The 21,173-nt window shown below is 40.3% G+C and overlaps 1 protein-coding gene across 2 annotated transcripts in view; it reads left to right on the top strand.

Moving 5' to 3' along the window:
* Positions 1-1,219: 1,219 nt before the first annotated feature.
* The window catches only part of LOC306885025 (uncharacterized protein), a 52,339-nt gene continuing 32,385 nt past the window's right edge, over positions 1,220-21,173 (top strand). Inside the window, exon 1 of one of the 2 annotated variants that reach the window (XM_079441335.1) lies at positions 1,220-1,866. The gene's annotated coding sequence lies outside the window, so the exon portion shown is untranslated. The remainder of the gene's footprint in view (positions 1,867-21,173) is intronic. The other variant, XM_079441336.1, reaches the window with a different exon arrangement.

Below are 21,173 nucleotides of genomic sequence, written 5' to 3'. Positions count from 1 at the left end.
ATGTTATCGTGTTTTGTCAAGGCCCAACCCATGAATTGCACAAATACAAATGTGTTTTCTTGAACATTGGGTCCAACTTTCAAAGCCTGCCATATGAACGCAGTGCATGTAAACAGGTCAGTAATTAGCCATGCGCCTCTTTATTGTCTGTTCCATTACTTACGAGACACACAAACTCAGATTAGCATCTGATAACGCACCTAATATCCAGCCATGTCAGGGGCTGCATTGATGGAAGGTATCCAGTGGCTAGTCTTAGCCGTAGCTCCTTCCGAGCACAATGCCCCACTTGTTGCTCAGTCTCCTCTGGCATGATCCAAAGCCATATCAGGCCCTTCCTGAGGCTTCAAATCCTCCATTTTTCAGTACGCACTCAATCTAATCTTGGGTTTTATGATTGGATATTACGATAAAGTTGGTGTTGCAAATTATCCACAGATCGTATATGTTGCACAGTGGCTAATTGGAACTGAATGAGCTCATTGTTATCGGAAAAGCATATCAGATGAGGAGCAGAGCACCGCGATGATGGTTAATTTAGGTCTAGATTAGAGATTCTGTAACAGTGCTTGTTCTTACACACTCTTCGCACAATTATGCAAGATAATCGAGGGATTTTTATTCCTGGAGAATTCGAATCGGGTAATAGGGGCCATTAACTTTGTTAATCTCAATCTCCGATTGTATACTCAAAACGCTGCTTTACACATTCTGAATTAAACATTTGTACATATTATCATAGCAATTCATCCGGGAAAGGTTCCACTTGAGAACTGTTGCTAAGTGGTTCACCGTCTAGATCAGTCAGCCAAGAAATTTAATCTTATTTTATAAAACTGATTGGTTTAATTGGCTGAGAGTCTGGCAAGATTACACAAAAACAGACTTCCACTGTACTTGCTGCTGCATACGTGCTTATAATCTTGTGCTGGAACGTTTGGGACAGCAAATTTGAGCCCTTTTGTGAAAGAATGCTTTCGCCGAGGTGAAATCGATGCACTGTGAGCTGCGCCAGCACAGTCTGAATTTTCCAAAAGGTGCTTTCTGGGAAAGATTTGTCTGTTTGTATGAGTGCAAGCATTTGTTTGCAGATGTTTATGTAGGAGGTGGGAAAACAAGGGCTTAAATGGTTACCGGGAAAAGAGGAGGGGTGCAAATCATCCCTTTACTCCACCTACCCCACCCCATCCTCTATACTGCTTCCTTATTCTGCCCGGCCACAGACACTTGCCTTTTTGTATGGAGGGAACCAGAGAAACAATCCACTCTCTCTGTTTGGAAAAAAAATACTTGCAAGAAAAGAGACTGGGAGCTTCCAGGTGCTTTGCCCCCAGTTAAAAGCCCTGTAAGAAGGTCCTCTTGCCTGGAGTCAGGAGAGCCACTGCCTCGTGAAGTTGAGCACCCTGCCTCTCACATTCTCCCTCTCCCTCTCTCTCTTTCTTTCTCTCTCCCTCCTACTTTCCACCCTGTGAGAGTGCACAGAGATTCAGAAGGTGCGTCTGAAATTTACTTGTATCCAGGCTGGAGACAGCACCACAAGGACTTTTTCCCCCTTTGCTGCGACAAGCACGTGGACTTAATTTTCACCAGAGACAGAAATAAGAATAAGAAGCAGACTGGCACCTGCCACTGAGAAGCAGAACTTTCTCTAGAGTTGTGTCCGGTCTTTCTGCGCGTATGTAAACAATATTTGACTGCGACCAAGTGCCAAAACATTCCCGAGACTTCCCTGTCTGCTGGGATCCCGTCACATCTTCTCAAGTTATTTCTCCAGAGATGACTGTCTGAAGAAGGAACGCAGAAAAGAAGCCACCTGACCTGCAGAAGTTACCTGCCTGAGTAATTGCTGTGAAGCAGAAGGGTGAGGTAAGTTCATATCTGAATCTTTCATTTTCCTTCCCCTCCGGGTGCAGGCATATGTCATCTCTGAAAATGTTTTTCATATCCCGTTGCTTCACAGCAATTGAATCCAAATGCAAGACAGGGAAAGAGAGAGAGAGAGGGAAGAAAAACAGTCGGGTTCACATCTCAATCATGAGACCAACATAATTCTCAGCGCACTGCTACACACAAGGCAGATTAACAGAATGTTTTAGTGCTCTACCCCCATTAATCTCTGCAAAATATGTGGCACATTTTTCTAAACAGAGCCATGTGGCTACCATTGTATTAATACTGATGCTGCTTGTGTGCGTTTGTGGCTTGTGTGTGCTTGTGGCTGTATAGGTTGTGTGGTTCAGGTAGTGTGGTAGGTCTCACAGCTGTTTTGGAGTTGGAGAGGGAGAGAGTTATATAACTGCGGCAGTCTCGCTCTCACTGACACCTGGGACTGTTTGGTCTGCACTCTGTTGCGCACAGTGCCACTCACTTAAATGTAACTCCACCCACAGTGTTCTGAAGTCCATGCCCACTTTTCAGCTTCTGAAAGCATTTCATTTTGACCTGTCAGTCATAGTCCACTTCAGAGGTTAAAATGTCACATTAAATCGTCTCTTGTGAAGTCAACATGAAACCAAAATGGGCGTTATTATTATTATTGTTGTTGTTCTTGTTTATGTTCTTGTTGTTCTGAAAGTGCTTTGACCTGTCAGACATTTCAGAGGTTTAAATCGCATTAAAACTTTTCATCTTTTTTTTTTTTAAGTCAACATGAAACCAAACTGAACCCTGTTTCTTAGTAGTAGTAGTATAAGTATTATTTGTATGGCACTGTTGCATTTTGACCTGTCAGGTATATATATTTCACTTCAGATGTTAAATCTTCACTTTTAAAGTCGACATGAAAACAAAATGCACCCTATATGTTATTATTAAAGTGTTGCATTTTGATCTTTCAGTTATAGTTCACTTCAGAGGTTAAAGCAAAATGGACCACATTTATTATTAGTAATAGTAATAATAATGGCCATTTATTAGGAGCCAATCGGTATTTAATGGACAAAATCCTTAATTTTTCTCTTTAAATAATCTAAAAAATATGTCAGATTATGTCGCAAAAAAGGAATTTCATGTTGACTTGAATGGAAATATCCAGTGTCGTTTTTTCAACTTTTGATGTATCTTTGTCAGCTGTAGCTTCTCACCTCAGCAAGTTTTGTACATGATGTTTTGTCATAATATGTCAAAAAAGGTCTAAAAGAGCTTTTCCACACATAATCAACTACTGCACATGGCATGAGCTCCGTGCAGCAGTCTTAATTTCAGACAGAGAGCGAGAGAGGACTGTGAGAGAGAAGGGAATGTGCTTTCATAATACATTCTTCACCAAGAGCGCTGGGGAATAGTATTCAATAATACTTTTTTCTCGTCTGAGTAGCAGGGCCCAGCTTCTACAGAACTGAAACAGACCCAATCTGGAAAAGACGACATGCTCTACTCTAAAAACATTTGGCGCCTCAACATGATGGCTTTCAGGAGGAGAAGCGGTTGAGGTCTGACTGCGAACCTGTGCGTCAGTGCCGCTAGGGCTACCACATTACACAAGCCTCCGACGTGATCTGAACCCCTGAGTGGAAAAGAGAGGTTAGAGAAAATGTGTCCAAGACACTCCACAGATAGAGGGCCCATCATCCTCACACACTTCTGATCCCTCCATTTGGAAATGGTCCAAAGCTTCTAAATGGGATGCTGTCTTCTGTGGTTAGTTCAGAGGACGGGAAAGTCAGCTGTGAAGTATGATGTGATTTTATGATGAATGTGTCTCATCTGGTCCTGTTATCAGGAGATGCAGCAGACAGCGTCCCACCTTTCTGACTGCAATTAAAGTGATAGCCTCAATCCACCAAACACCTCACTCCTTCTCACACATACTTTGACCCTTCTCCCCATATGCACATTTCAGTTAGGTAAAGCCAAGGAAATCTGTTATACCTGGTGAAAGCTATGTCTTTGCATTCACAGTTTATTTTTCAGTTTGAAATCTGACATTTTGTACATGGGATCATTTTTCAGCCAATCACCTGAGCTGTAAATATCATGTGAGTAATCTCTCCTGGAGCTGCAGTAAAATGACATCATGACTAGTCAATTTCAAGATTTTAAAGGGATAGTTCACCTAAAAATTTATATTCTGTCATTTACTCATCCACATGTTGTTCCAAACCTGTATGTTTTTCCTTGATTCTGTGGAACAGAAAACAGAAAAGAAGATATTTTGAAGAATGATTCAGCTGTGTTTTTTTAGTTATTAGTTTAGCTGGGTAAATATATATATATATATATATATATATATATATACTATTTCATCATATTTAGAATTAGCTTTTATTTTCAATTTTCATTTAAGTGTTAGTATTTTTATGTGCTTTTCTGATTTTTATTAGTTTTGTTTTAAACATTTCTGTTTAGCTTTAATTTATTTATTTTTTTGTTTTAGCTTTTAGTATTTCAACTTGATCATTTTATTTCAGTTATTTCCCAATATTTCTAGTTTTCGTTCAACAGGTTTTTTATTTTTAGATTTTTAAACAATATTATATTTTATTCTAACTTTATTTCAGTTAATACAAATATTTGAATATATTTTTGCTTTCATAATGTTTTTCATAAAGATGTGTTTTCAGATGATGTAGTTATGGGATCTACCAGCAGGGGCTAAAAGGGTCATGCTAACCACTCTGCTTGGGCAAAGTACACAAAGGCAAATACTTTGGCAGTGTAAAGCCTTAATGGCGAGGCAATGCTGTAACCATGGATGCCCACCTTTGGGATGGCCCAATAACTCTGCCCAATAACTCTGCTGACTGCTTTTTATGATGTCGGTTGGCTCTGCCAGGCTTGGCCTGATGAAATGCATTTCTTTCTTTATTACATTACATGACTCCAACCAACCTGACAGAGGCTTTAATATATGGACCATTCATAATTGGTGCACGCTTATTGGTTGTGCTGGTCAGTAAGCCTTTGTCCATGTCCAACCATCTGTCTTGTTAATTCTGGGGCAATTTTCAGTCACTGAATCTTGTTTATAATGTCCATCGCAGACATTGAAATCCATATTTCCCTGTGCTTTAGATTCCTTTATCTCAAGGTGGATGTAAATGTGTGCCCTGGAGAAGCCATATCTGAGAAATAAAAAGAAGCAAAGCTTATCCAAACCATTATAGATGTCTCTTTTCATTCAGCTTGTAATGGCTTGCTGCAGATTCAATTCCCATTTGAGTTTTAATTTTTTTACCATGCAACAGAGGAAAATGATACAAAATCCATTACACATGCTCAATCAGTGGGAGAGACTAGACAGAGAATCTGGCCCAATGCAGACTGAGAAGCATATGGGAAATGTTGGACACACCAATAGGTTGAACTTTTACTTTGGGTTTATGAGAGGCGATGTCTTGTATTGTGGCCAGCGAACCCTCACCAAAGGGGAAGGAATAAATGTATATTTAGGACAGAAGAGTGTCAAAATTATAAAGTATTTGGACTGTCTGGTACTGTCATATGGAGAATCTTCTTCTTCTTTTTTTTAATATAGTCCCACTAGAGGGCAGAGTTTCTGACCTTGACTGTGCAACCACAAACCCTGTTACATGGGAATGTTAGGAACACACACAGGCTCACAGTCTGTGCCTCTGGTGCTGTGTGTGCATCTCAGAAATTTTAGATGACAAAGGCCTCTTTTCTTTCTATTAAATAGTAATAGTGTTTTTGTTTGTTTGTTTGTTTTTTATGTTTATTGTACATTAACCCATTGGTAACACTCCTCAATAAGGTTCTGTATTTTATCAGTGATAGCTTCAATGTATCAATGTTCAATGATTTTTTTGGGGGGGGTCGTAAATTATCTAAAAATTCTTGAAACAAGCTTAATTTACTTGATTTGTTGACACTGCATGAAATATTAAAGCGATATTTCTCCCCGAAATAAAAATTTTGTCAGAATTTACTCATGTCATTCCAAACGTGTATGATTTTTATTCTAAAGAACATTTAAAAAAAAAGATATTTTGAGAAATGATTGTCCATACAAAACTGCCAGAACTGTTTGGTTAGCAACATTTTTTCAAAATATTTTCTTTTGTGTTCTACAGAAGAAAGTCATACAGGTTTATAACAACATGAAGGTAAGTAAATGGTGATTTTTTTTTGAATGAATGAATGAATGAATGAATGAATGAATTGTCCCTTTATGGCCTGATTTTATACATTTTATCTTGAATACAGGTATATTTTATCATACTGCACTGGCAAATTTTGCACCATTGTTACTTAAAATGTGTAAAATATCTGTAAGTGAAGTAAAACTAAATACACTTGTATTATAGATACATTCTCTGAAAATAAATCCTAAATTGATCTTGTTTCAAGAATTTCTAGATATTTTTACTGGAAAATAAAACAAAAAAGTACTCATCAATAGGATTTTTTGCACTGTATAAATTAGCATTAACGTATTATAGTACATTGTTAGTTCATGATACCTAATGCATTATTGAAACTTCATGAAAAGTGTAATCAATTTTCTACGCTTTGTTTGGCCTACGACCATGTCATACCCTGTTATTTTGAGCCCATTAATGTTGGCAGAAAGGTTCTTCTCATCAACCGTGTGGTAACCTTCATACCTCCTTTATTAGTGTTCACTTCAAACAGGAAATGAGGGAGAATACCACTCATGCTCCGGGAAAAGCATATGCCTGACTGTGTTACGTTCCAGGAACTCACGCCCCCATCTCTCACCATTACCATTTGTTTCTAGATGTTTTTCGCTCACCAAGAGAGAGGAAAAACAGTCCTGTTCAAAGGTGCTACAAGGCAAGGGGCGCATTCCTTTGAGGGACTGTGCTTTTCCCCACAGTCTGTTTGATGGGTTCGTTCCTTCCGCCCATTCTCCACTTAAGGTATGACGGACAAAAGAAAAACAGCGAATGAGGAATTACCCTCAAAGCTGTCGGAAACAGCACTTTGGCATAAGCCGACTCTGCAATCAGCAACATGCTTAGCCTGCATCGCCGATTAGATGAGGGTGCGTGCCTTTGTGAGGGAGTGTGTGAACATCTCAGACCTTAGCGAAAAATGCCGCCGGTCGCTCAATCAAACATCCTGTTGCATGAGTCTTCATTCCAGTAGGTTGTGCATGAATTGGTCTGGACAGGAAAAGAGGTGCAAACACATCCAGGAAAGTGGAGGTTATCTGTGAAGGCCAATGGGTTTATTCTATGGGCGCTAGAGTGTGAAGATGTCAACTGTTTGATTGATTGAGTGGAAAGGTGTACTGCCCTGAACAGATGTGTCTGTTTTGTTATTCTCAGTAGGACACAAATGAACACATGCTTGCGGAAATTAACAGCTTTAATTTAAGTCTGATGAATGCGGCACAGATCTGGGCTTAGAATCAGGGCTGACTTAAAATATCATAAATCACATACAACTATGTGAATGCGCTGAAACGAAATCTATTTCTTAATCAATATTTTTTTTATCAAGATAAACTCCCTAAAAACAATTCTTGAATATACTTTAAGTATATACTTTAATATTATTTGTGTGTGCTTGTAAATTAGAATATATATATATATATAAATTTAAAAACAACTAAGCAAGTTAAAACAATATTAAGCTAGGTTCAGATATTTTTATTGTAAAACGAGATATAATTAAACCAGTTTGCAGTCTACGCGTTGTGTTTGTTTGTTCTCCACAATGAAAAAGAAAATAATAAAAAAATAACTAGCATCTCTCCCCTCAACCTTTGTTACTTAAGTTATACTTTTGGCTTCCCACTAAACTTGCAGTTTTACAAAATTTCCCTTCAGGGATCAATAAAGTTGCTATCTGTCTTTCTATCTATCTATCTTGTCTTCCTAGTCTTTCATTTTCACATTCCCCTCTTTGCTGCATTCCCTCATTTGCTCTCCCCTGGCTCTTGAAAATGCACTGGACGTGGATGAGTTTTTCCGTTCCGTTGGCAATAGAAGGAAATGGGGAAGCTTGGCAAGCAGCTGTTATTATTTTTCCTTTTGCACAGTATCAGCTCTTTCAGCAGCCCCTCTGTCATTCAGACCCTGCAAACGTCTCCACAATCACAATCTGAAGCTGTCTTATCGGCATCACGCTTCCAGACAGGACTGAGAGCGAGACAGTCAAGGCATTTTCACACCAATACTGAATATTAGTTGATACAGTTAACTGCAGACAACATTGTAAACAGAAACAGTATTATTTGTGTAATGGTCGCCAGCTATTGATTGTCATGGTTCTTCTGGACCTTAGAAGTATTAGAATAAAACACTGAGGAAAGAGTCTTAAGAAGAAAGATATGAGGCGTGTTTTGGCTCTTTCTGTCTTTTTTTTGTTTTGTTTTGTTTTTTTCCTATAGATTTATGTTTGAGCCTCACTTTTACCCCCCTTTTTTATGACTCATTACTCATACTACAGTTTATTTGATGTTTGTGATGAAACAGTGGTTCATGGTTTGGCACACTGAAAACCAAAATGCCTTTGGTCAAATTCTGTGACTCAAAATATTATTTGTACACAAGGAAGGAAGGAGAAATCCCAGAAGCTTCACAGAAGACTTCACAAAATAATGGCGTTTTACCAAATAAGACATTTAGTATTTCTTTGGTTTTCTATGTTTTAATTTAGCAGACAAAATATTTTTGCTTTGTGTTTTGCAGAATAAAATCTTTATTTCCATGCAAGATTTTCCTAAATCTTGCAGTGCATTTCCAAGGAAACCTTTGAAAACACTGAAGCTATTGACAAAATATGAAAATACGAGCTGAATCCAGGTGGATGCACTTACAGCCTTGTTTGGTTCAGTTCTACCTGCACAAGCGAACCCAACTGAATCGTAATGGGACATCAGAAGATGGGCTTTGAGGTTCAGAGGGACTTGATTTCTTTTAATTGGATGCTGGTTGATTTGACCGGCTTTCTCGTTAGTCTCTTGTTCAGTGTCTGGGAGCCAAACAAAGACTACAGGAAAGACTCAGAACAGTGCCAGTTACTCTCTGGGTCAAATCCTTAAAATAAAACTCCAGTTATAACTTTGTCTTTGTCCTCCCAGGCCAAGATTTTTTACCCTCTTTTCTCACATTAAGGGAAGGGTTGATGGATGGTCTGCAACAGCAGAGATGGGAATAGGGCTTTAGAGGTTATTTGCTTCAGCTTAAGTCTTGGATAATATTTCTTTACATGTGTTCCCAGTTTTTCCTCCGACGACTTCTTAGGGGAATTGAGAACACTACCGACAACAGTTCCAGTTGTTGCCCTTGCACTTTTAAGTAAGATTATTCCAGAAGTACATTAGTAACATTACCCATACTCATCTTCATCCAGCTTCCATCAGATCATTGTTATTTTAGGAATGATTTGTGGAGATGTGCAGGTAGTTTCAGTGCAGGTAGTTCATTTGATATAGTTTATGTTAGCATCTTTAAAATAAGCAGGCTTTCGCACCGCATAGTTCTAGGAACTAAGTTCTGGAACTAGCCAGCAGGATAGTTCCTTGAGAACGATCCTTGAGAGCGATCTTTTTGCGTGGCATTAACAAACGTCAACAACCGGTGAATGGAGCACGCAGTGATCAGAAATGTTTTAGTGGTGTGTCGTGGGTTTCGTGAGAATGTAAACACACAATTTACGCAATTGCAAAAGAAAAAAAAAGTTGGGCTAAGAGACAAAATTTCGATGACGACTTGCAGTGTTACATATCATCGAAGCTGAGAAAAGAACACAACACTGCAGACAACAGGTAAATGCCGTTCGCTGTTTTCCATGTTCGTGGAGTAAAAATATATGTTTGCATGGCTTTTTAAAAAGGCCAGGTAGCCGGTGTTTCGTGTGCGTTTGGCCAATCAGCATACAGCCGTAAAGTCTCATTTCATGTTATCCTACCGCATCCTGTTCTAGAAGTTCCACTTTCATATGCATCCAAAACGCTGACAATTATCATTTTAAATTCCCCCTTCCCTCCGCCTCATGCTTTACCGTTGCCCAGTAAACTTCTGCATCTCCGGGCAGTTTGGTGTGACAGAATGAAGGAGGAGCTTGACAAGCTGGCCAAAGATGAGAGCGCTCAAATGGGCCGTGCACCATCCAACTCCCAAGCACAACAGAGCGCTTGTGTTCTCCCTTAACCACAGCAAGGAAGAGATTCATGTTAGCATGGAGAACTGGATCCTGGTGCATCGTGGTTGACCTTTCACATATGCTAGCACTTGCTGAAGAAAGATGGAACATGTTGACTATAAATAAATTGGTCACTATGTTCATCCAACGATCCCTTTAAAAGTTTACGAAAATCTAAACTCATCCAAATGTAATTTCTGAGCTGTTTATTTGAAGACTGATATTGCTTCAATCAGTTTTATGCTATTTTCAGTTTTTTCATTTAATTACTTTGTGTTTAATGAGACTTACAACTGATTAAACACTCTGTCCTTGTTCTCTCTTTCCTTTCGTTAAGATTTATCCATTAAAACTCTTGTTTTTTTGCTGCTTTGCTAATGCAAACCAGAGCGTTTTTTAAATCTGGCTTGCCAATAAGTGACACTGTCGTACCTGATCCAAGTGTGGCTCACCAGCACTTCCTGCCCCATGGTCAGTATTTTTTTTATGCTTTATAGAAGTGTAAGGAAAAAAACTTTCCCATGTGTTATGAGACTGCGTGATATTCATCTTCAAGTGGTTTGATGCCTGTGCAATAATTTAGCTGGAGTGGCTTTAATGCTTTGATCAGCATGAGGTTTTAAAAGGTTTGTACAGAAACGTACAGGCTCGCTAGTTTCGCCTCTAGCTGGAGATTTTTGCCTGATTAAGGAGACCGTCCCACCTGCAACCTTTGTTTCCTGCAATTTGTTTGTCTCGTCTCAGAATGTCCCGTGCCTTGCACCGGTTGTGCAATCAAGATCAGTGTGCTATTTGTCTAAATCTCAAAGGCCCACTTTCTTTCCTTCGTGTAAAAAGTACACTGTATCCCATTACCCCGGCTAAAGCTGCTGAAAATGTAGAAAGGAAAGGATTTGGGTATGTCTCTCTCACAGACACACCCCATCCTCATTCACATCCTTTTTCACGTCCCTTTTGGAAGCTCCTGTTTGATCATAATTTGATTCAAGAGATTTTGACTTTCTATAGTCAACATATACCTGTAGAAATTTGTTTCTACAAAAATAAATAAAGGCTATTGTGAGATTCAAAAGTGACAGCACTCATAATGTTACAAAAGATTTCAAATAAATGCTGTTCTTTTATACCTTCTATTCATCAAAGAATCCTGAAAAAATAGTGCATCATGCTTTCCACAAAAATATTAAGCAGCACAGCTGTTTTCAACATTGATAATAAAAATGTTTCTCAAGCATTAAAACAGCATATTAGAATGACTTCTGAAGGATCATGGGACACTGAAAACTGACAATTCAGCTTTACAATACATACCTCATATTTTTTTCCATTTCCAATGTTTGTGTAAAGTGAGTGACCGCCTGTTCCAAATAATTACAACAAGAGGATTTCTTCTGAACTTCCTGCCTGAGCCACATGTCTGGAAATGCCGCTAACTCATGCCTGCTCAGATGAAGGTCATCCTCAGCTTGTGATGCCCATTTTCTTCTCTGACAAACACATAAATATAAATGATTCCTTGAATTGAGTTCAAAAACCTTTCTGAATATCCAAAATCATTTGTTCAAGTATAAGATGTCCTTTTTGTTTTGTGCATTGTGTGACTCTTTACTTGGTAATTAGATTGGATAACTAATCCTGACATCCAAATGCCATCATCATAACCTTGTTGAATTGATGAGAAATTAAACCAGGGGAGTCTTGAGTTCAAAGCAGCCTGTAATACAAAGCCATGACAAGACAAAGACCGAGTTGTTCCTGTTATCCTGCTCTGAAATACAGATCTTCCAAACCAGGCGCTTCCAGTCCTGTCCTCTCACTTGAATACTGTCCTTTTTGAAGAAGACCCAACTCTAAAGACAATGCATGATTTACTTTGGTCCAAACATAGTTTTCCCTGTCACAGATTTATTTTCCTGGCATAGCTAGAAAGAGTCTAACTATTAAGCTTGTTTGAGTGGAACCCAAGCCTCTATGAACATGATCCGGCCTCCATAGGCTTATAACGTTGAAAAGACCCCCTATGGGGGTTTCTATCTGATTGCCCAGTTGAAACAATACAAAGTGACTCCTGCTGGACTAACCCACCTGATTTAACTGAATGCAGGTGAATCTGGAGAAAGAAAACCTGCAGAATCTGAGTTGTCCCAGTACACTGTGGATCATGGACACGTTATCGAGTCCAAGTAGCAACTGCTAATCCGTTTACATTCAGCCAAGACTCAATAAGAGAATATTAAATCTGGAGGGTATTGTGTGGCAGTTCTTAAGCAACACTTCCTGCATCCCATCATGCTCTGCAGAATAGAGTGCCACCATATGCTTGGGCAATGCATTTGTCAGCTCATATGAGTGTGTGGGTTTGACAGTAATTGAATTAGGAATGTTTCTGTTTGCAAATAGCTGCATTGGTCACACCGTCCCACAGAGTCATCGCATAAATCTCTCTATTAGGTATTTATGGTATCCAGATGAGTCTGCAGGGGAATGTTTTCATTTAGCCTCATTCTGTGTATTGCAGTGATATACCAAAGTTGAAGAACTCATATTTACATTTACCATTTAGCAGAGGCTTAAACAATATATTTTTATTTTTATTTACACTTTTTAATATACAATATATACATAGTGTACAACATGTACAACTAATACCAAAGTATTGGTATTTTCCTCAGTCTGCTGTATGTTAAATTTAGTTTTATTGTATATATTTTTAACATGCATTAGTTTTTTTTTTTTTTTATGTTATGTTATTTTTATTTTTGCAGCTGTATAACATTATCGTTCACAGGTAGGAGGTTTGCAGAAATGACCTGACAGGGATGAAATGCACTTCATGAAATCCATATTCCCTTCCAAAAACTCAATCAGATTATTCACTGAAAAAGAAGCAAGCAAAAATTGGTTACGTGCCTTACTGCTGACTAAATTGTTTTGAATCCCACCAGACAAAACAGTACCTCTGCTGTCCTTCGAACTGAAATACTGCTGCATAAAAACGAACATCAACTGGACTGCAAATGTTCCTCTGCAGTATTAATGACCGTCTTGTGTCCTCTTAGGGCCATACTAATGTAGTTCAGTAACCCAAACAAAGCCATGTGTTTCTGAAAAATACTGCAATTTAAGCCATCCTTCCACAAACTCCATACATAACTACAGTCGTTGAGACAAAACGAGGCTCGGGCAAATTTAATTCACACACACAGGAAGTTGGGAATGAGTGGTTTGATTTACAAACAAAGTGGATCTCAGTGGATTCCCACCTTTCATTTGGGATTGGGACCCACAGGCCTTCAAGAGGAATCCATGAAAAATGCAAAATGAGAAAAAAATACAAAGTGTACTTTAACAGCATATCATTTATTTGTTTATTTAGGGAGAAATCTATTCATGTTGTCTCTTTCTAGGGAGTTTTTCCTTATCTCCTCTTACTAACTACTTCTATTGTGTGTTTTTATAATAGCTGCGTGGGAACAGTTTTTTTATTATTATTTAACTAGATAAAAGCTAACATAAAGTAACTTAACTCAATAGAAAGTGCATATTCTCCCTCAGAAACAACACGTCTATATATTATTTTATTTTTTTTTCGCGCAGTATAAATGGGTCTTTATATATAAAAATATATAGCTGCCTTTATATTTTAGGCAGTGGGTTCCTAATGAGATCATCATATTGGGGGTCCTTGGCATTAACAAGTTTGCAAACCCTGCACTAGTGAACAAAGCAGCTCGATGAGGCTGTTAGAGTACATTTATAGTGAATTATTCATCTTTGGGGGAGATATGGGGGATGAGAGTGATTTTGGCATTGAGCATGGAAATAGATCCTGAACCATGGTGCCCACAGACACAAGTACAATAGTCTCTCGCCTGCCTCTCTCTCACTTTCCCATCACAGACTCTCACACAAATCATTAAAATAGCATTTTAAGCACTAGTTAAGACATTCCAGCAGAAACCACAGTCTCCTTATTAGGCAGCCTGCGATTCAGCAAACGGCACCCAGCACGAGAAAAAGATTTTGGAAAAGCAAAGAAAGAGTTAGACTGTGTTTGTTTTCTTGTCTGTCCTTTGTGTCTATTTCCTATCTGTTTTGCGAAGGCGTTGGATGTCGTTGTCTAGATTTAGGGATTTAGTGTGCATAGGAGGGTGTGAAAAGTTCATACTTTCCCCATTCTTAAAAATGCAGTCTTTATTGCTTTTTTTCCCTCAGGGAACACTAATATGCTGTATCACTAACATAATTTTTTCCCATTTTTTAAACATTTTTCTCGCAGAGACGATAAAACTGCATGGAGGAGTCTTGTCTAGACCAGGCAAGTTTTTCAAGTGGGGTTCATCTGCTTGATTCATGGCCTCAAAGTCTCCTCCAAACCCAGTAACAACACACACTTGTAGAGCCGAACATTCCAGCACTATTATTTTTGCATTATATTCCTATTGCTTGAAAGACAGAGGCAGTTATCTGCTCCATTAGCTCCACACGTCATACAAATCAGCCTACTATTCCTGAGGTTTCATTACATTTTGCAGTGTTTATACATTAGCAGGTAACTCATTTTCTATTGATAACACACTTCATCTATGTCTATCATATCCTTTCTGAAAGGACCACCTTAAGGCCCTGACATACTTGTGACAAAATTCTTTCTTGCTGTTTTTCCACCGCCGGTGGAAAACACTCACGTCTGCCGCATCTCATCCAGGAACCACACATGGAGGTTCCCAGATCTGGACACGGGTGCCACATGATGCCGGGCCCCTGAGAAAGAAGGTCCTTGCTCAGAGGGATGCGCCAGGAGTGGCTGTCATGAGGAGCTTCTGAAACCCAGGTCCGGGTAGGCCAAGCGGCGTAACCAGCACGACCTGTTCCTCGTCCTCACTGACCTTGCACAGTGTTTGTGTGGGAAGGCTCACTGGGGGAAGTGCAAACTTGCGTAAGCCCAAGGCCAGCTGTGTGCCAGTGCGTCCATGCCGAGGGGGCCTCGGTCAGGGAGTCATACAACTGGCCATGGGAGGACTCGTGGAAGGCAACCAGGTTTACCTGAGCTTCCCTGAATCGACTCCAGAACAGCTGGATCGTGTTGGAATGGATTCACCATTTTCCGGGGAATGTGAGCTGTCGTGAGAGCACATCGGCTGCACGATTAAGCTTCCCCCAGGATGTGGACGGTGTGCAGCAACTTGCTCTAGGCCTGACTCCAGAGGAGGAGATGGCGGGCGAGTTGTGGCATGCGACGTGATCGTAGATAACATTGCTGGTTGATGTAAAAGACCGCTACAAGGCTAGTAGCACTGCCAGCACTCGAGGCAGTTGATGTGCCAAAGCAGTCGAGGCCCTGTCCAGAACCCTTGTGAAGCTTGTGCAGGGCCCGATTCAAGACTCGCAGATCCAGGATTGTTCGAAGGCCACCGCCTTTCTTGGGCACGATGAAGTAAGGGCTGTAAAACCCCTGCCTCATCTCGGCTGGAGGGTCCAGCTCGATTGCATCCTTTGCCAGGAGGACAGCAATCTCCTCGCACAAGACAAGTGCATCTCGGACTGCCACCGAAGTGTCGAGAGCGCCGCTGAGCTTGGGAGGTCGCCTGGCGAACTGAATCGCATAGCCAAGTCGGATTGTGCAAATGAGCCAGCAGGACGTGTTGGGCAGCGCAATCCACGCCCCCAAGCTCCGTGCGAGTGGCACCAAACGGACAATCGACATACCCACGGTGGTGCAGCGGAGGGGAGTAGAGATGGATGGTACAGAAGGTGTCGCGTTCTGACACATCCCCGCACACTGTCAGCTCACAAGCCTGAGAACCCAGAGGAAAAGGAAATTGCTCTTCTTTGAGAATGTGGGAACAGAATGAAATTATTCTCCCCCTGCCCTCCTTCGGGGGAAGGAGCAGCGCTGTCCTCGCCATCTCCTGAGATCGAGCAGCTTCCTACATCTCCGGGTTGCCCGTGTCAGGGCCGCTTTATCTCCTCCTTGGACGATATCAGGCCCAGCTGGAACACGGGGGGCGCCATGCTCCCACGAGAGGCTCGACGCGCACGTGCCCCCTCAGATTTTTGAGCCAAGTGGATTTTGAATGCAGCTTCCAAAAGACAAAAAATAGCAGATTAATATTTTCTATATTTGATACAATCACACCGGCATGATTAGAACATTCACCGCGTCTATCATCTGCTGCTAAATTCAATTCTGCGTTCGCTGGCTGGCGCTGAGCAGAGACTTTATACAGCTCTGCGCATTATCATTATAACCAATCACACACAATGCTGTTGAGCTTCCTAGGGGGAAGTCGTGGCCTAATGGTTAGAGAGTCGGACTCGTAATCGAAAGGTTGCGAGTTCGAGCCCCCGGCCGGCAGGAATTGTAGGTGGGGGGAGGGAATGTCCAGCGCTCTCTCCACCCTCAATACCACGACTGAGGTGCCCTTGAGCAAGGCACCGAACCCCCAATTGCTCCCCGGGTGCTGCAGCATGCTCACTGCTCCGGGTGTGTGTTCACGGTGTGTGTGTGTGTGTGTGTGTGTGCATTTGTTCACTACTCACTGCTGTGTGTGTGCACTTGGATGGGTTAAACGCAGAGCACCAATTTCGAGTATGGGTCACCATACTAGACAATACGTCACGACTTTACTTTGACTTTTTACTTTAGCTTATGAATGCAATGACCAATCAGACGCGATCAGATGAGTCATCACTACAATGCCGGTGTTTTCTTCACTCGCTCGTTGACTGAATACCTCTTTCTGTCGAATTCTCTCCTCAGAAACAACAAAGTGCAAATGTGTGTACGAATATGTAAGTAAGATATTCATTTCATAGTGTAATTAGCTTCAGTGATTTTAATGGAAGTTTTTGACAGTGCTTGAACACTAGACTGTCAGTAAAAATGTTCTTTGATAATGTAGCTGAATGTTCTTTGCTCTCTTTCTTTACAATGAAAGTGTTATGATGTAGCCTAACTTACGTTTTTATTCACATTAACTTTCAATGTTAAATTCACATTAAATATAAAGTCAGTCATATTAAAATATGTTGGCATGACACCCATATCTGTTAATTAAGTAAACAGACAGTTTTTTTATACATAGTTAATAGATTATATTATTAGGTAACTTTGACCATAGCCCACTAGATCAACTAACATAATCTATAAAGGTGAGAATCAAGTCAAGTCAAGTCAAGTCACCTTTATTTATATAGCGCTTTTTACAATGCAAATTGTGTCAAAGCACTGCACAATATCAAAAAAGGAAACTAATGTGTCAATAAGTTTAAATAGTGTCTTTGCAATCAGGTCGACGATATCGCTGGAAATGAAGCGTCCCCAACTAAGCAAGCCAGAGGCGACAGCGGCAAGGAACCAAAACTCCATCGGTGACAGAATGGAGAAAAAACCTTGGGAGAAACCAGGCTCAGTCGGGGGGCCAATTCTCCTCTGGCCAAACAAACCAGCAGTTCAGTTCCAAACTGCAGCAAGTCAGATTGAATGGGCTCAGCTGGTTCCAGTGGTGTTTTCCGATGGCTGTCTAAGTGGCGGGGTCCTCAATGGGGATCTGTCTCTGGCGTTCATCCAGGTGTCTGGAAAACGATCAGGGACACATACGTCATCTCCCGGCGCTGATCCTCCATCTCAGGTGTTCGGTCATCTCAGATCATGTAATGGTTGGATCCAGACTGAAGTTTTGTAATTCCTAGCTACCACGGGATGTTAATCCCGTGGCAGAAACGGAGAGACAAGCAGAGACATGATTAGCGTAGAATCAAGATATTTAATGATATAGTTAATGCGTTTAGGAATGTTTCAAATAAAAAGGAAAAAAGACATAAAACATAAGTGCTGTTGTAGCTGTGTCACATGACGACCCCAACCAAACTCCCCTCCCCCCAACTCGTGCCCCCTCAAAAATAATGAGTGCATGACGCCCCTGGATGCACCTGTCACCTATTTATACCCGTATGCACGGGGAGTGGCTCAGGTATGCAAAATCCACTAGCCAATATTCATTGGCGTTTTTCTTAATATCAGAGGTGATTGGGGCTCCCAAGTGAATCCTCTAATGTCGTCACGACATAACACGTAGTGACCGACAGATAGGGAACACAATATATGCAGTAGAAATCAAACGCTTCTCCATGAAAATCCACTGCTTTGCTTCAAAATGTTATGTGGTATGCTGTTTTGTAGCCATTGTCCTCAATGAGGTGTCACCCTAACATCTGCTCCATAGATTAGCGCACACATGCAGCAGTCTGCTTTACTTTGATATATTATGTCTAAGCATGGAGGCTCCTTAGTCTGCATCTCAATAGTAGGTTTGTTGAGCTCCAGGGTGTCTATGGATACATGCCCAGTATGAAAAGATCTACAAAGCCAGACGAGAGGACCAAAGAACCCTTGTCTTGTCCAAAAAAGGGGCATGAGTCCAACAGGGATTAAAACGGCATTCCTCTGCCACCCCACAGAAGCCACAAAATGGTGGTTGCATGGAACGAATTGGAATGCCTCGTCCATGACTTGACTATTGGCTTTACTTCAAAGACCGAACATGGCAGTCACTAAAAAATTGCTTATAATCATTAAGCTCTCCGTGATTGGAGCCATTTCAGTTCATATGATCTTTCATGAGCTTTAGAGCAGGGAATGGTGTTATTTAATGTGATATTTTTATCTTCAGGCCGCAAATTGTTAAAACAGGAAGAGGAATATTAGACGGCTGTGCTTAGATTTATAATTCATTTGCCTACTGACAACCCTTTTTACCCTTGTGCCATTTGAAAGTAGGCCCTTGTGGTGTAAAATGCTATTTTCTGCCATGATGTTCATTTGAAGCAAATAGTCGATTTGCTATGAAACTGCTAATTTGTCAGATGCTGTTTCATTTCATTAATTCTTCTCCCATCTGCATGTAAAAACGGATTGCGCCATATTCAGTGGCAAGGAGTGGTTTTCTCATAGCTTTTTCCCTCTGTGGCTGTGGTCCATTGATTTTAGCCCCCTTTCCCTAAACCTAAGTAAACACATTCTTTTCCAAACCATACTAAAGAGCAGAGTTCTCGGTCAGCAACTTTGATTAGAGAAAGGGCTGTTTGGGTAATTTGCATGTACTTTACTTTGTGTCACGAAGAGCTTGTTTACAGGCTGTGGCGTTGACTTCAGCCAATTAATTATCCTTGGACTCAATGGAGCTACACGTTCTAACCTTCTGCTTTGTTTCATGTATTTGAATCCATGAGACATACATAGCGCTGTACATAAGACTATTTTTCTGCTCTGGGTTAGTACATACCATATCATTGCCAAATGTTCTTAAGCGCATTCTGCGTGTGTTTGTAGTGATTTCAGGTTTTTGTCTACAGATGTAAATCTTAAAGGAAAAGTTCACTTGTAAATGGAAATGACACCATCATTTACTCTCCTTGATTTACTCTCACAACCTGCAACTTTTATTTTCTTCTTTGCCAGATCTTCTTCAATGGTGTTTAGCAGATTTTTAAAAATGTCTAATATACAGAAGAATTTGTACATAAATATTGATCGTTTCCATTCTGGGTAAATAAATCTGTTACTTTTGTCAGTTCTTTCTCTTTTGTTTCTTTTAATTTTTCTGTACTGTACCTGTACTGTACCCCCAGTAATGTTAACCCCTGTAGCAGTTAGTTTAATTGCGAGGTGTTCATAGATTTTTTTTTTTATTATTATTATTATTTATAAAATATATGTCACATACACTACTGTCGAAAAGTGTGAATAAACAGGAGGATTATAAGAAATATTTTTGAGCACCAAATCAGCATATTAAAATGATTTCTGAATGATCATGTGACACTGAAGACTGGAGTAATGATGCTGAAATTTCAGCAAAAAAAAATAGCATTTTACAATATATAAAAAAACTAGAAAAGGGCTATTTTAAATTGTAACAATATTTCACAATACTACTATTTTTACTGTATTTTTGATCAAATAAATGCAGCCTTGGTGCCCTACAAAAGCTTTTAAAAATCTTACCAGGCCAAAACTTTTGAATGATAGTCTAAGTGTTATTTTTGATATACTGTATGACATTCCTACATATTGCATTAATGCTTGCATTAATGTTTTATATGTACAAGTATGAATCATGAATGAGAAAACTGAATTCAATCTCACAGAGGCTGTTTGGGAAGGTTATGTGTGGTCTTTTTCACCTCCATGTTTCAGTCCACATCAAGGGCTTTTCTATAGCTGTTGTGCTGCATTGAACAATGGGTCGTCTATTTAATGGAGCTCCAGCAGTGCCCACCCAGACTTCTAAAGTAATGTGCCACCGTTCATAACAGATGCCAGAGACCCCAGCGGCACAGTATTCAGTATTACAAACCCAGAATTCAAGTATCCAAATGAATAGTTTGGAAAAGTGATCATCCAGAATAATTGTCCTGAAATGTAGCAGAAACTTATCTAACCATTTATGGCTCACTAATCAAAGCCACAAAGTAAAGCCCCTGATATGGTGTCGACAATGGACTTTCTCAGCTGTATTCCCCTCTATAGGCACCTGCTGTCAGGGTGAGCATGAGGGTGATCCCAGTGCTGGTCCACAGATAGGGCAAATACACTGAATGAAAAGAGAAAGAGAAAGAAGGAATGTGTGCAAGGAATTTTAACAGAGTTCCCCCATTGTTGCATCTCTGAGACTAATGGCCACTCCTTACAAAGCAATCGTCTGAGTAAAGTGTCCAATCAAAAATGAAAAGCAAGAAAGGGAATGATTGAGAGAAGGTCTGCACCACGGCTCATACCAAGATGCAGGCGTATAGTTTGGCAGGGACCGAGGATTTCCATTAAATAGCAGGTTTCAGGAACAAGATAATTGTTCTAGCAGAACTGACCCCCTCTCACCTATTCCTCATCCCATCTTTCTCCTCAACTCTTTCACTCTACTCTTTTTCTCAGCCCATATGTGGTCTGTCTCTCCTCTTCCAAATCCAAGAGCTGCAAAAGAGAGTCCACAGGTCATTTTCACACCTTAATGAACGAATACAACAGACTTTGCAGCATGAAGTGACATTCACTGTTTAAAAAGTCCTAATATGTGTACTATTTATCCTAATAT

Source organism: Barbus barbus (assembly GCF_936440315.1).
Source record: "Barbus barbus genome assembly, chromosome: 19".
Taxonomy (NCBI): Eukaryota; Metazoa; Chordata; class Actinopteri; order Cypriniformes; family Cyprinidae; genus Barbus; species Barbus barbus.
This window is presented reverse-complemented; position numbering and strand designations above follow the sequence as displayed.